The sequence below is a fragment of the Lissotriton vulgaris genome, chromosome 3_1 (assembly GCF_964263255.1).
Source record: "Lissotriton vulgaris chromosome 3_1, aLisVul1.2, whole genome shotgun sequence".
Taxonomy (NCBI): domain Eukaryota; kingdom Metazoa; phylum Chordata; class Amphibia; order Caudata; family Salamandridae; genus Lissotriton; species Lissotriton vulgaris.
Genome location: NC_141689.1, coordinates 1,663,376,877 through 1,663,386,319, shown reverse-complemented (window position 1 = coordinate 1,663,386,319; position 9,443 = coordinate 1,663,376,877).

Here is a 9,443-nt window from a genome sequence, read left to right as displayed (position 1 = left end):
AAAATAAAAAGCTTCATCCTGGGTCTTTCTTCATAATCTCTTACTACTGTACCGGGGCATCGGAATGTTGGCACAGGAGTAGACCGGATATTTTGAAGATGTGACCATGTATCTGAAGCTTGGAGAAATCTTCACTGGCTGCAAGTTGAGGACAGGGTTCTCTTTAGCTTCCTCTGTGTAGCTCTCGAGCTATTATGAGGTGCTGAAAATTCGAAGCAACGGCTCTTTTTAAAACACATAGATCTTCAACCACTCACTTTGTTCCTAGTACAAACTCCAATTCTCCACTCCACATCTTAAGGAAGTCCGCATGGGAGCCCTTTCTTGTCGACGTAACCCCAAAGCTTTGCAGTCTTCTTCAGGATCAGACTGGCATTTTATTCTACCCGCCATTTCCCCAGTGGGCTGGACCCACTGGAGGCTGGTTTTGAGACCCCAGAGCCGGTGCCTCTGCCCCTTTCCCTAGGTCCCAGAAATTAATTACAGGGGGCTTCAAGAGGGGGAGAGAGATGGAGAGAAGAAAAGAGCGAGGATGGATAGGGAAATAGGATAGGATGATATGAGGATGAAAAGAGAGATATAGTGAAGAGAAGAGGTATGGGGCTGGTTTGAGCTTTTTGCCAGGGCTGCTTTTCATTCTCCAGTCCATCCATGGTCATCTTCCTTGTGATCTGAGGAAAATCACGGTTTATCTTGGTTTCCACAAGGCGTTCAAAACGTCTCTGCTAATTTTGCAGGATGCTGTGAATATGCGTTGAGAAGTGCTTGTTTTTCTCCCTCAGTGCCATGAAGCCGCTTAGGAGCGATGTGACCAAACTAAAACAAATATAATACAACATAAAATTATAGTTTTTGGGTTACAAGGATGAACTTGATTCAAAGCATAGGGTCAATAAAGGCCACATGGAAAGCATTGATCAACCACAAACTCGAAACTTTGTTGTAATTGCAAGTTTTGCCAGTGGTTTCTATTTACTCCTTCCTTCATTCTAGTCATGTAATATGAATGGATTTTGTCAGACTCTAAATTTGTGAAGAATGTTTTTGGAACAAGGAAGCTGGGTAAGTTTCTAGCGAGTTTCAAGGATGGGTGTGGTAATTACTATGTAAGCCACTGCTGACGAGGGCTTGAGTGGGGGGTGCGTCTGGTGGTGATTGGGAATCATTTGAAAAGTTTTGGAGCATGGAATAGTGAGGTAGCAGGTACAGGAGGCGTATTGAGCTGAATTTTATGGTGAGTTGCTGTCCAGGATTATGCAGAGGCTGCGGGCACGGTCTTTGGGAGTGGGTGAGGGTCCCACTTCAGCGGGCCACCGGGAGTCATTCCGCAGGGAGGTGTTGTTCGAAAATATCAGTACTCCTGTTCTGTCTGTTGCGTTTGCGGCACTTGTTCTGTATCCAATAGGCGACGCTGGTCATGCACAAGGGAAATTTGGCCTTCATGGTCAATGGATCTTCACATGAGGAGAAGATGAGATGGGTGTCAATTGCGTAGGGGATGATGTTCAGTCCATGGGTTCTGGCAATTTTGGCCAGGGGGGCATGTAGACGTTGAACAAAGTGGGGTGTAGTGATGAACCTTGATGGACACTAAAGGTGATGTTCTTGGGTTCCATGTTGGGATCGTTTGAGTGCGTTCTCTGGGATTCACATCTGATGGATAGTATAAGTGTGCCATTAACATTGTGTATAGACAGAGCGATATCCCCGAAGAGAAGGCAGAAATGCTTACGTTTCATAAGAAAGGTGCAGGTACACAGAAGCTTATCTGTCTTTCCGGATTGGCTCATATAGTCGGAGGCTTAGCTAATGAACTATAACTAAGTATTTATCATGGTCTCAGTAAATGTACTTAAATGGCATCGGACTAGGGTCCATCCGACGTACTTGAGGTGTCGGCCTAGGTGCAGGTTTGGGGGGCTCGAGCGGGCGTTAAGGGCGTAAAGCGTGACCAGGGGCAGCGCCTCGGTTGGGCCGCGGGCGTTTCAAGTCGTGTGTGGGGTGAGAGGTAGGTTCTTTGCAGTGGGCTTTTTCCTGGCGGACAGGCTCTGGGGGTGATGCACTGTGTGGAGGATTTCTTCCTGGGCGCCAGAGAGGAGGCACGGTCCCATGTCGGTGTGGTCATTCTCCGTAGTGAGCTCGACTCCGTGGTCAGGGAGCACGCCCGCCGGAGGACAGGGTCGTTTCAAGTCGTGTGTGGGTGAGAGGTAGGTTCTTTGCAGTGGGTTTTTTCCTGGCGGACTGGCTCTGGGGGTGACGCACTGTGTGGAGGACTTTTTCCTGGGCACCAGAGAGGAGGCACGGTCCCATGTCGGTGTGGTCATTCTCCGTAGTGAGCTCGACTCCGTGGTCAGGGAGCACGCCCGCCGGAGGACAGGGTGGTCGCGTCGCCCAGTGAGGTCTGACGCGGATCGGTGCCGCTGACATGTCGGGGGCTGCGGGGTATGGTAGGTGACGGGGGGGGAGTCGGGGGCACTGCAGCAGGGGTTTCTTCCTGGCGGACGGGCTCAGGTGTGGGACACGCATCCGGAGGGCTTCTCTCTGGTGGGGGCGGCCGGCTTCGGCGGACTGCCTGCGGGCGCTGGGCGGCTTCTCAGGCCTTATGTTGACAGGGGGGGCCCTGGGCGCCAGAGAGGGGGCACGGCCCCGGTTTCAGTGCGGCATACCTCGTGGGGAGCTCGATTCCGCGGACAGGAAGCACGCCCCGGGGGGGGGGTGACGTCGACTGAGGGCATGGCCATATACTGTTAGTGACGGAGGGCATGGTCCTACGCATTGGTGACGGAGGGCATGGCCCTATGCATTGGTGAAGGAGGGCATGGCCCTGTACATGGGGTACAGTGGGCATGGCCCTATACGTCGGTGACGGAGGGCATGGCCCTATACGTTGGGGACGGAGGGCATGGGCCTATACGTTGGTGATGGAGGGCATGGCCCTATACGTTGGTGACGGAGGGCATGGCCCTGTACATTGGTGACGGAGGGCATGGCCCTATACATTGGTGACGGAGGGCATGGCCCTATACGTGGTGACGGAGGGCATGGCCCTATACGTTGGGACAGAGGGCATGTCCCTGTACATTGGTGACGGAGGGCATGACCCTATACATTGGTGACGGAGGGCATGGCCCTATAGGTGGTGACGGAGGGCATGGCCCTAGACGTTGGGATGGAGGGCATGGCCCTGTGGCAAGGGGGGAGGACCTGCCGGCGGTTCAAAGGCATGGCCCAGACTGCACGGGGCTTGAGGGGGTCCGAGGCACGCCATTTAGTTAGGAGGTGGTCCTTCCGAATGGGTCATGCGGCACGTCCCGGGTTAAGGGAGGGGGAGTCCTAGGGGGGGGTCGAGGACCGTTAGCACGTCCCTCGAGTGGCGGTTCTTCCTAATATATGGGGGAAGAGTAGGAGAACTGTTTGGATTATCGGGGGGTAGGTCAAGCACAATAAAGTATTTAGCCAGGTGGAGAGGCAAATTGACGTTATGCTAATTGTTACTGTTTGTGGATTGTGGGAATCAGTTAGGGGAGGGGGTGAGGCAGGAATTTACATATCTATGAGGTTTAGATTGTGCGGCGCAGGCCAAGGTTGTTATTGTGTAGGATGCACCTGCTTCCAATAAAGCGGCCTTTATCACACTTACATTGAGTCTCGGGTCGGTGCTTTCTCCCCTCCCCTTTTCGCCAATGGGCCCCAATGGGGTCCTGGGGGGGGCGGCCGACCGAAGGGAGGCCTGTCCCGCCTGGGGGAATTTGGGGCCGAGGAAAAGGGGGGGGTAGAGACGGCGCCGCCCGGGGGCGGTTGGGCGTTTTTTGGTAGCTTTTGGGCTGGGGGGCGGGGCTTGGTTGGGCTCCTTTTTGGGCTGGGCGGTGGTATCCGTCCGGCCACGCGGCAGAGACACCATTTTAAGTGAGGTGTCTCGGCCGCCGGGCGGGGGTTCTGGTGTTTGGAAATTTTTCCCTCCCTCCCTGGGTCACGATTCGGGGGGTGGGGCCCAAGGGCAGGCATAGCTCCTTACGGGGGAGCTTCCTTTGCGGGGGAGTTGGGGGCCACGGGGTTTTTTGGGCAACGTTTTGTTGGAGGCTGGTGCAAAAAGGGGGTTTTTGGATTGGGTGGGGGGGTTTTCACATGTCGCTGGAGCAGGTGTGGGGTGCATTCTGTATGTAGGGGCGGTTCTTCCTAATATATGGGGGAAGAGTAGGAGAATTGTTTGGATTATCGGGGGGTAGGTCAAGCACAATAAAGTATTTAGCCAGGTGGAGAGGCAAATTGACGTTATGCTAATTGTTACTGTTTGTGGATTGTGGGAATCAGTTAGGGGAGGGGGTGGGGGTGGGGCAGGAATTTACATATCTATGAGGCTTAGATTATGCGGCGCAGGCCAAGGTTGTTATTGTGTAGGATGCACCTGCTTCCAATAAAGCGGCCTTTATCACACTTACATTGAGTCTCGGTTCGGTGCTTTCTCCCCCCCCCTTTTCGCCAATGGGCCCCAAATACACCTTACAGACTCAAAATAAAAAAACACCTTAGACAAATTCACATTGGGCAAATAGCAACACACACAAGTTTAGAACCCCCTCACACTGGGAAGTCAAATGCACATCCATGCAGAGCATATATCACCCACCAGCTTCAACAACAATAATCTGCATTGGTATCCCACCTTGAATGGCTCCAAACCAACCCCATGTAGACACAGCATTTTTGGTTACAATTGTGATGAAATTGGTAATTTTATTAGACAGAATAGACTTTTACCTTTAAATGACTGCCATGTTTTGTCTCAACAAATTGATTTCCAAATGTATTGAACACAAAGACATCAAAACTGCAATAACAGGGTCAAATTACTGCTCTAGCCTATAACAATCAGTAAGATGAGCAAATGAAATCATGGACCTCAATTCGGGGTCGCAGCTGCATCCCCTGGCTTTCCCCTTGCAACCCTTGACACTGAGGAGGCCTGTTGATCAAGAGAATGATGGATTGGGATGCTGGCCTCAGTGATTGCCAGTGTGCTTACCATCTCCATGCACACACTCCCAGCTACGTAAGATTCTCACATGCACTTGGTAACCCCATGTAGGGTGTGCGGCTGGAAGGGTGTTGTTTTTGTTTTGATCCTAAGTGGGAAGTGTTTCCATGTTGTCATGATGACCATCTTGGTGGTGTTATTATTTTATGGGCTGCGGCACATACAAGTGTGTTGGATGATGAAGCGCACGAGACAGACATGCAGTTTTATGGTTTTCAGCCTCCTAGTAGTTTGAAACAACTCTGCAGGTCTCTTTATGGTATTTTACATGATACAGTATGCTTTAAGGTTACTGCACAGGGTAGAATACTCAGCTGCCCCTCTCATCCAGGTTACCATCCTATATATTCCCCGAACACAAATAAATGTAGTCAACAGTATCCCTTGCATTACTTTCACAGTCCAAGAAATGTTCTTTGACAATCAATCCTATTAGATATAAAGATTAGAAATGACATTTAGATTGGTCAAATCAAATGATAAGCAGTTAGGTATGACTCTGTCATACTTTTAATAAAATGGAACTAAACAAGTTGCTTGGCATTATTAAAAACTTCACTAAATAAAATTCCCCAATTATTGTATTTCAAAGAAAGATGTAACTCTTAGGCACTTTGTCCAGCTACCATACCTATTAACTATCACAATATGTACAATGGGTAGAATAGAAATGAAACTTGCATCTCTCTCCTGAAGCAGTTTTCAAAGAGGAACATAATATTGAAGCAAACTGGTAGATGAAAGAAGAAAAGTATCGGGAAAGCCGTTATGTATATTTTTGCCTCCCGACTTTTGGCTTTGCCATTGATTATGTTGTTTGTGAATGCTTTTTGTAAAATTGCACAAGGTGACTACTTTTGTGTGCAAAAGCACATTGTGCAGGAACAGAACGCAGACAGGCACGGAGAGGTAAGCAGCAGTTGAAGTAGGCTGATCCACCCATTGCCTCTAGCCGTATGCTTTGGTTGGCAGAACATAAATGTGGATGACACAACGACAGCTCAATCGATGAAGAGAGGTGCCTGGAACACACAATCAGTAAGTTTATGTGTGTGTGTGTATAATTTAAAATCGAAGCTCCTGATCACCAGATTTAAATATAAATTATTATGGCTTTTCATCAATCAAATTCATTGTCAATTAGAAAATAGCAAATTCGATTTCATGTTGGCAAATAGGAGTAGCATGAAAGTCTTTCAAAAGAAAGGAGTTATAGGAAAGAGTATTAGAATATGGTGGTACCTTAGAGATTACAAGACAGCAGGCACATGAATAGGACATCAAATTATTTGAATAGTATCGATAGAAATTATATCAGCAGAAGGTTGTCTTGTTGGCAATACAAATACTATCAATTAGTGTGTGTATGTTCAGGTTGCTAAGGAAAATAATAAGTCAAAAAACAGAGAATATGCATTTAGGAATGCCGTTTTGCAAAACATCCTCTGCAAGCCTCGCTCTAAACATGTATACTCACTTCCAAAGGTTTACTCTTACAGTCGAGTCTAGCATATAAATGGAAATTTGCGGTGTTTGGATTAAATAGTGTGTAAGATTTGGGTGTATATAATGTATGGCTGTGCCTCCATACTGTGTAATAAACTCTCAAAAACTGTCTTGGGTCTACTCAGGCTCAATTGTAAAACTTTAGGCTCAACTTTGGTTAGCTGTGGCTTTGAGCAGCAAGGCTTAAACAAAGGAACTAGTGTAAAGTATTTAACAGTACCAAACAATGTGGTAAGAAAGCCACACAACATGAAAGAAATCCAATACCAATTTATAACAAACACTGGAAATGCAATAGGTGTCGCATTCGTTGAGTTAGAGCTTGGCGTTGTAAACAACAATATCTGTTACCCATGTGCTATGGAGTGTATGTATGTGGTGTGTAGGGAAACTATGTGGCTTGGATTGAAACTGTTAGTTGTGGAATTGTATGGAGTGGCGTTGATTTGTGTAGTGGCATGGTGTCAATGTACATATGTGAATTATAATTATGTTGAATTGAGTGTACTGGAATTATGTGGAGGGGGATTGTGTTATGTGGTGTGCTGTTGAATTTTGTGGCTTGAATTTTGTGTTGTAGATTGGATGTATGTAGTGTGTTGAGTAATGGTGTTGTTAAGTTGAATTATGTGGTTTGCTGTTGAATTATGTGGTGCGTATATGAAAAGTGCAGAGTTGAATTGAAAAGTGTGGCATAGAAATGTGTGGATAACTTTGGCTTTTTAATGATGAAAAAGAATAAATAGGTAGGTTGGGTGTTAAAAAAAGAATACAAAATAAACAGAAGAAAGTAACTCTATATGGCATGCTCTGTAGAATCAAGTGCCTCTTGGAAACCCTAGGTCCCCACATGGATGTTGCCAACACAAATATACCAATAAGCCCAATAAGCGAAATGGTGCAAGTATACATGTACCAATAGTTGACTAATGTCTTGCTGCACATGTTGTATCTGATATTTTCAGTTGTATTTTTCTTAAAGCATAGCTGTGCTTAATTTTGTTATAATTGTAACAAATTGTATAGTTGTTGATGGTTCTGCCACCGCAACACAGTTGTAAGAAATGAATTAAAGAAGAGGAAAACAAATGAAAACACCAATTAGAACATATGTGCAGGAAGGCACAAGCCGAATATACATAATTTCAAATTTCAATGAGTATTTTTGAACAGTTTTTTGTTTAAAGAAAGCATGGGACGTCTTTACTACACTGTTCCGTTTGCAAAAAAGTGTCGCACAGTGTGTCACAAGTAAAGAATCTAAATGTCAGACAGAAGCACACACAATATGGAAATGTTTCACACATACCGACTGAAAACTTGGCATCTATGCTAACACTTTCAGGATTTAATGAAGACCTTGTCTGAAACGCCCGATCAGTAGAGTGATGGGTGTATTTCTATTTTCAGTAGCATGTTTTAATAATACAAATAAACCTGCACTAGCTGAGGTACCCTAGGATTCCAAAATGCCTGAAAAGGGCACATCCCTTTGGTTACTTAAGTTGGAATCAAGCAGAAAACGGGACTCACTTGGCCCTGAAACCGCAGTTCATTGTACAAACCTACAGACAACCCCATTGAATTTGACATATCTCGTGCAACCAGTCCTGCAGGTACAGAGAAAAATAACAGGTTTCCACAGACATAGGGCCACCTAGCAACTGACAAAAGAGAACAGCTATGCAGCACCCTGCTACACTCAGTGTGTGCATTAATATTAGCAAAGGTTCATGTTGTAACCCCCATCATGTTAGGGGCCATATCTAGAGCAGCAATGCTCTCTTATCAACAGGACAGGTAGGAATGGACCATAAATAAAAACACACCCGCCATTCCAACCAGTTACAAGTTCATACACTAAGATTTAACAGGACATGTTATATACTGAGTCATCCGTATTACACTATACGCAGGGTCACATAAGAATATGATTAGATTACATTTGCAGTCATAGTGCCATTCTGTTGATGGGTTGACTCCAAAATGATTATTTGCTCTGGTACTTACACAAGTACTGCTGGACTAACGACCCAGATTAGACTATTATACAAACTCATGAGAACATTGCAGGATATGTAGTTGGCCTGGTTTTATGGGGTGTAGTGGCTGAAAGCACCTTGCCAACATAGGTTACAACAATAAAACAATGACCATATTAGCAACAGAAGTGTTTCCTTGTTACTTAAACACGTGGGGGCTTATTTACAAGCCCCTTGCGCCACTTTTGCGTCACTTTTGACATGGGAAAAGTGACGTAAAAGTGGTGCAAGGGGCTTGTAAATCTGCCCCGTGGTGCATAATTCAATGCCTCAGAAAACTATTACATCCAGCGCTCTTTACAGTTTCCACGTTTGGCAAGCTGCTGGCACTCTATAAACTCAGCGAGTTAAAGCCCAGCAATGCGGATGTATTGCATTAAAAGTGTATCTGTGAATGAATAGTCCTTACACATACACACACACACACGTGGAAATGACAACAGCTTAACAGGGAAGCAAGCCTTCCTTTGTTAAACGTGGCATTGACGTAAGTTCGGGTTCGAGTGCATTGTTTTATTGTGTTTTAAGACTAGGGATCTAGATCAGTTTACCCTATTGTGTTTTTTAATTTATTCAAAATAAATGATTTTTTAACTTCTACATGTTCTTGTTATATGTTTTTGTTGTATGTACTTCTGACACTGTAAGGTCTAGTATTCCAAACCTATGCTTAGCTCTGTCTCAAGGAAACGCTCTTTCCTCAGATTGACGTAAGTTCTACATCCCTAACTAAAACCATGACGCATAAAGACACTCTGGTCTTGAGCTTACTGCAGGAAGCAGCCGTTATCGACACAATGTAACAAAGCACATTCAAGAAGTCCCCAAGCAAACTTTATAGCACCAAGCACGGCTGCTTT